Source organism: Pholcus phalangioides, unplaced genomic scaffold (genome assembly GCF_987345545.1).
Source record: "Pholcus phalangioides strain wild (caught in Gottingen) unplaced genomic scaffold, Ppha-v1.0 ptg000002l_1, whole genome shotgun sequence".
In the NCBI taxonomy this organism is placed as follows: Eukaryota; Metazoa; Arthropoda; class Arachnida; order Araneae; family Pholcidae; genus Pholcus; species Pholcus phalangioides.
The window spans coordinates 7,258,010-7,265,417 of record NW_028301595.1 but is presented as its reverse complement, the minus strand read 5'-3'; positions in this window follow the sequence as shown (position 1 = coordinate 7,265,417).

The following is a 7,408-nucleotide window of genomic DNA, read 5'->3' as shown; positions in this document are numbered from 1 at the left end:
ATGAAAGCAATTGTCAGAGGCGGGAAAGGAAAAGACAACTGCAACGCCCTATCAATGGGATTTTAAAAGCTGATGTACTAGAATGTTCCTTGAGAATGGACTAAGGGTACTCAATGCATTTTACAAAGAGATAATACTGTGAGGAAAGGGGTGTTTTCAGTATATATATATATAGACAAATTATCTCCCGAAAATCCATTGAAATGAAAGGGTGAACGTTAATGCAAAGGGTGGCAGGAATAGAAACTCATGGAGAAAGGGTGGGGAGAGGGAAAGTGGCCGAAATTTGGACGAGTCCACTTCGAACACAAATGCTATTTGAAGGGTAAGAAATTTCTTTAAGAAACTCATTGTGACCCACCCTTTAAGCCCTATATATGGTAAGCCCTTGGCCCGCAGACCAAATGTGGCCCTGAAGGTTATCTGATGTGGCTTGCCCCCTCAAACACAATTTTGCAAAAATTAACCAAGTGACACATTTACAGATCGCTTAAATGACCCGTGGCACAATTACAGAGCATTTAAGTGGCCCGTGGCACATTTTCAGATCACTGAAGTAGGTCCGTGGCACATTCAAAGATCACTTAAGTAACCCGCCACACAGTTCCAGAACACTTAAACGATCCGTGGCACATTTAGAGATCCCTTGTGTGACATGTGGCACAATTTTAGAGCACTTAAGAGGTCCCCACTGCGGTTCTACATCACTCAAGTTTGTGGGCACCTGAACTAACATTTCCCCCTATTGATAAGTGCCCTACAGGGCCACTTCAGCGATCTCTAAATGTTTCACGGATCCTTCAATTGGAAATGTTTCACGGATCCTTCAATTGGAAATGTTTCCGGGCCGCTTAAGTGCTCTGGAACTGTGAAACGCATCATTTATGTCATCCGTAATTATGCCGGGGATCACTTAAGTAATGTGGGAATGTTCCGCTGGAAACTTGAGTGATGTAGAACCACACCGGGAGGCCGCTTAAGTACTCTAAAATTGTGCCACATTTCACTCAAAGGATCTCTAAATGTGACTGTGTCGCGGGTTACTTAAGTGATCTTTGAATGTGCCACGGGCCTACTTCAGTGATCTTTGAATTTGCCACGGGCCACTTAAATACCCTGGAATTGTGCCGCGGGTCATTTAAGCTATCTGTAAATGTGCCACTTAGTTCATTTTTAAAAATTGTGTTTGAGGGGGCAAGCCAAATCCCATAACCTTCAGGGCCACATTTGGTCCGCGGGGCAAGGGTTTACCATATATGGCTTAAAGGGTGGGTCGCAATGAATTTCTTAAAGAGAAATTTTGAGTTCTTATCCCTTCAAATAGCATTAGAATTAAAAGAAATCGGCTATAATTACATATAAAGATATTTTCTTTCGAAATTTAAATTTTTTTAAAATATGTTTTTACATTAAATTTTTTTTTTCATCTGGGTGGGGGGAGGCACACGAGCCACCCCCGCCCCCACCATGCCCCTCTGCTGCGTACGTCTCTGATCCCACCAATATGTGTTAGGATTCGGAGGGGCAGAGCTGATGACGAAATTTTGCTAACGGGGGGGGGGGGGGAGAGTCAGAGTTTTGCTCACTTTTGCTGACAGGGGGCGAGGGGGGTCAAAAATGGCTAAAAATTTGTTTACGTAATACTTTAACGGCCCCATAACAATGTAAAATTAAACGTGCGAATTTTTCTTCTCATCGAATTTTAAATTACTTGTACGAAAGTGTTACGAGTTGCCACTATTCGGTGACTCGGAGTGTGTGCTCTGAGTGCATGCGTGGCCCTAACGTATTTATGTTGTCGGAATCGCGCTTGGAAGACAACTTATTACCTTTTTTTTCACACGTATAAATACAATGCAAAGACATACAGTAATACAAAAAACAACGTAATACTTAAACTACACACGACTGAATAGAAGGGGGTATGTTGTCACAAGGGATCCATGTCCCTCCAGGACAGATTCATGAGAACCATACTAATGTTTTCTCGCGACAACACATCTTTTATTTTATGCAGTACATGTATGTATGTATGTACACATATATTGGTACATACCGGAGTGCATGGGCATAGGAAAAGAGCCACCAAGTTTGTTCACGCTGAACTATACTAACATGCAGATAAACTTGAAAGGGTTGCCATCCGCAATACAACTTAAATTTAGAACAAATCGTGCGCGGTTCTCTAACTAGAAGCCGTGACTTTCGGGCCGGAGACCGTGTTGTTTCATTTTTTCAATGCAGTTATAAAAATGAATTTTTCACCCCAGGATATTCCCTATTCGATCAGGAATGCAGTGTTATAAATTCTCCTCCTTCTAAAAAAGCATAAGAAGACAAACTAAACTTGCGAAATTGTTTTGATTTTGGATTACTTTATACAAAATTCTGTGGTGTTTGGTTAGAACATGATATCCCCGAAAATGGCTTTTTGATCTAAGAAAAAAAATTTCCAATGGTCATCGTAGTTACTAAAAACAATACGAAACATATGATTAATAAATGAAAAATGTAATTGTTTATTCGGTATAACAAAAAATTATAATTAAGAAATCCTGTGATCAATTAGAACAATAGAGACTCCAGATATATATTTATAAGAATTGTTTTTTTGCGTTCGACGTATTTTGTCGTTGTTGGGAATGAAAACATTGTCATTTATGGCATTCAATATATGGTAGCCTTTCATTCAAAATCCAACCTCAATTATCAGACCGAATCGACCTTTTTCTTCTCATTTTTATAGCTTAAATTCTATTATATCATATTGATACAGACCGATCTGGAATTCATACGGAATAAATAAATCCACTCGGGACAAAAGAATGCGGAAACGAATGTTCTAGGGGAAAGATAAGGAGAGTGAAAGAGAGAGAGGAATGTGTGTGTGTGTATCTTTCTCTGTCTCTCTGTCGCGAGATATTGATCTGTGTCATATATAGTTCAATGATCTTAATTTTTTTTTCTATTAAATCAACCAAAAATCAATAAACAATCTGAACAGAGAAGTATTGAAAAAGTGCCGATAATTTTTTCGTTGCTAATCATCGGAACAAGATGTATTGTTGGGTTTAATGACCGTCGGTTTTGAGTTCCTTCTAGATCATAGTTTCCCAACCTTTTTTGTCCTATCGCCCCCTTCTTCAGAATCCTTTTTTCTCCCATCGCCCCCAACGCAATCTAACCCATAGGATCCTATGTTAAACCCGTAGCTTCTACTGACCCCCCCCCCCCCACCCGGAACATTTCATCGCCCCTCCCAGGGGGCGTTAACGCCCCACGCTCGGAATCACTGTTCTAGATTGTAGCACCGACTAGATACTTGACACATAAATACTGTTCGATTTCCCACCATATTAACGCGGTTTACCTTTTTTTTGAGAGGGGGGAAAACTACGTACAAATCGGTTGCGATCGTCGCACCACAATCTTTTACCCATACATGATCCTGCAGACGCGACGTAAGTCTCTTCCGGACCGGTTACAGTTGCGATTTCGACACTAGAGCTACCGGAATTTCCATTCCCCCAAATCTACCGGACAGGTCTTTTTGACCGCTTTTGTAAAATTGCATTATACTGCTGTAAATGTTGAGTTATTTTGGATTAAAACAAGTGTAATACGAACTAGGGTTACCTGTGTTGTCATGTAAAATATTGTCATGTGGTGTTTCGGGGGGATTTGGGGCCCACGGTGTTCCCCCCCCCCCAACCCCGTGAAAAAATTATTATATTTATATTTTTCAAAATAATATTGCGTATTTTTCATTGCTTTTAAAATTTCGCTCTGTAAGTTGCTGCGCGTAGTAGCTTCCCCTCTTCTACTCAGGGGTTTCAATAAGGTAAAACAACGAAATGTTACTAGGGATGCCGGACATTTAGAATACCAGGGATTCAATAAAGCACGGGGGAAAGGGTGCCTTCAATGCTTTGCATGTTCATGAATTATTGAGGGCACGCTTCATAGAAATTCTTGGGGGCTCAAGTGACGCGAATCCTTCAGATTCTCCCATATATGGTCTCCTCTTCGCCCATGATTGTATAATGCTCCCAAATAAGAGGGTTTAAGGTCACTTTGAACTTTTACTCCCACTTAGTCAAGCCTTTGCCTCACTTGAGCGTGCCCCGCAAAATGCCTTATCAAAAACAAAATGGGATTCACTTACTTCGTTGACTTTACCCTCAAGGGCACTCTGGAACCATTTTGTCCTATTTTCCACAAAATATTTGTAAGACAAAAAAAAACTGATTATTTCAATGCATTCCACTGCCTTTTAGAAATCAGCCCATCTTCTTTTGAAACACGCTGTATGTTTACTCACTACCTAAAATGTAACAAAACATGAAGGATTTTATACCCTAGTCTTATAAAAGAAAATAAGAAATTTTATTTCCTCGAGAAAATGCATTCACGTAATACAGTATATCTGATTCAGGTTTATCAACGAAATTCTCAATTGCGGTCAAAATAACCCCTTGGAAGTTCTAGTGCTAAGCAAATGAGAGATTGAGATTGCAAATGAGAATGATATTACATTGACAAAAAAAATTATTGTCGATATTTAAAAATAAATGGCTGTTGCACTTCAGGGAACACACTGTATTTATACATGATTTACGTAGATTTGAATAGTACAATTTATTGGAGTTGCCAAATTCCTTTCCTATCACTGTTGAAGAATGCGCAGTATAATATGTCTCTCTCTCCTTCACATATTGTATTTCCTTCCAAAATGCAAGAGTGAAGATTCGTTCTTGTTTGGCTTGTTAAGGATTAGGTGTTACTTGGAGGCATCAATGCCGAAACGAGCTCAAAATATGCAATGCCTTTATTTGAAAAATATAGGGAAAACAGTGTTGGGGGGGGGGGGGAGCGGTAGCCCAGGTCGATAAGATACTCGCCTAAAGTACCAAAGGATGTTTAGAGGTGTCGCGAGTTCGTCCTTGTCAGAAAACTTTCCTGACACAGGGGTACAACAAAAACGGCGATATGACCACAGAAACAATTGCTACCGCAGGGAGTCCCCCCATCGAGGGGTTAGCGCACCAACCTCTCGACGAGTATAAAAAGAACAAGCCTGCCGTACGGAATCGTCAATAAATTGTTGGTCCCGGACTAATTAGCCCCTCGTGTGCAGAAAATGACCGTGGTGCGACAAAAATGATCAAATGAAAACCGTGTTTCTAGAGATTAACACTACTATTACCTAACGTGCATACACCTCGAACACGTGTGATGGCTGAATTATTGTATCGTTGTAGGTCTGATGCTCTCGGTCGCGAGATTTTTTTATAGGGAGATCGGCTCTCGTATTTTGCGATGCGAGTCCGCCAATATGACCACTTGGGTGGTCGCACTGCCAAATAAAGGATTAGTCCACTCAAAGATTTATATTCGTGTAGTACGCGTTGCTTATTTTGCAATAAAATACTTCTTGACGGCCGTATACAATGATGGGGAAGTTCAGCAAGCTATTCGAGGTCAAAGCCTAGCCCGATGGCGTATAAAAACGCAACGCGAGTCTCTTTGATGCCCAACCGTCAGAGGATTGTAGCAAGTTTTGATTTTCATCTGGTGCCCGTTCCTTGGCTTGCAACGAAATATTCCGTGACACAGGCATCGGAAATCTCAGAAAACCATAGAATGACACCTCATAGCGTGCGTATAGACGCGCCTTCACTCATTCTTCGACGAACTCAAGCATCAAATACATTTTCAGACGGTTTATGAAAAATTCACTGCCAACAATTCACCGACGGAAGATTCACCAGTAGGAAAATTCACCGCCCGAAAATTCACCACTAGGAACATTCACCGACAACAGTTCGATGCGAGTCAGTGAGAGAGTGAGTGATTGAGTTACTGAGTCGTGAGCGAGGGAATGAGTGAGTGAGTGATTGAGTTACTGAGTCGTGAGCGAGGGAATGAGCGAGTGAGTGAGTGATTGAGTTACTGAGTCGTGAGCGAGGGAATGAGCGAGTGAGTGAGTGATTGAGTTACTGAGTCGTGAGCGAGGGAATGAGCGAGTGAGTGAGTGAATGAGTGATCTATATATAGTGGGTAAGTGAGTGACCTAGTGAGTGATCTATATATAGTGGGTAAGTGAGTGACCTAGTGAGCGATCTGTATATAGTGGGTAAGTGAGTGACCTAGTGAGTGAGTGAGTGAATGAGTGATCTAGTGGGTAAGTGAGTGAATGAGTGATCTAGTGGGTAAGAAAGTGAATGAGTGATCTAGTGGGTAAGAAAGTGAATGAGTGATCTAGAGGGTAAGTGAGTGACCTAGTGAATGAGTGATCTAGTGGGTAAGTGAGTGACCTAGTGAATGAGTGAATGAGTGAGCTACTGAGTGGGTTAGTGATCTAGTGAGTAACGTAAAACATTGTTGATCATCAGTAACGAATGGGGGTTTTTTATGATGAACTAGCTGTTATCCGCGACTTCACTGGTGTGGATTCTACAATCTCAAATTTACTCAGCGATGATCACCCCCATAGCACTGGAACACCTCGTGACCCCCATGGGTGATAAATTCTCAGAAATCCCGTCTCTCTTACTGCGTATCTACATCTATATACTGTATATAAAATAACACGTCCTGACTGATTCATCATCGCCGAGCCAGAACCACTAGGTCACTCGCTCAATCACTCACTCGGGACTCAGTAGCTCGCTCACTCGCGGACTGACTTACTCGCTTATATTGACTCAGTAACTCACACTCACTCACTCCCTTTTCTCTCACTGCCTCAGTAACTCACTCCTTCGCTAACTGACTCGCATCGAACTGTTGTCGGTGAATTTTCCGGTCACGTTTTCAGGGGGTATTTGAAGCATGAAAGGGGTTGGGAACCGCAAATAATCGATATCCTGCAGAAAAATGAAATCGATTCAATTATGAGATTTTCTTCCAAATTCTGTCTTAAAATGGGTTTTTTACACAAAATCGAGTTAAACGGTCTCGTGCCGTCGTGGATCGTTGACTTTGTTTCAATCTTGACGGGCTTAAACCCTGGCTGGGATACTCTTGATTGAGCTTCCAAAGAGGTAATTGCACCGACTGGAGCGTGTAAAGATTTTGAGTTATTTTACACGTAATACGAAAATCGATCCAAAAAATTGATTTTTCCTTTAAACAAATATTACCGTAATCTCTCGCGAGGATTATATCACTTTTCATGAACATTTGAGGTCGGTCTAAAAATTCTTTGAGAGATCGAGTGTTTTTTGGCGGTTAATTCATTTTTCACTGTTTTTCTGCGGTTTGTCCTTTCTTTTTTAGTTCTTGAACTCCTTTCAAATCAAGTCAATTTTATTGATTGTGAAGCAGCGGTTCCCAACCGGTAATCCGTGGAGCCCTTGGGAGCTCCGTATGGACTTCCGAGGTGCTTCGCAGACGCCCGAGGGGA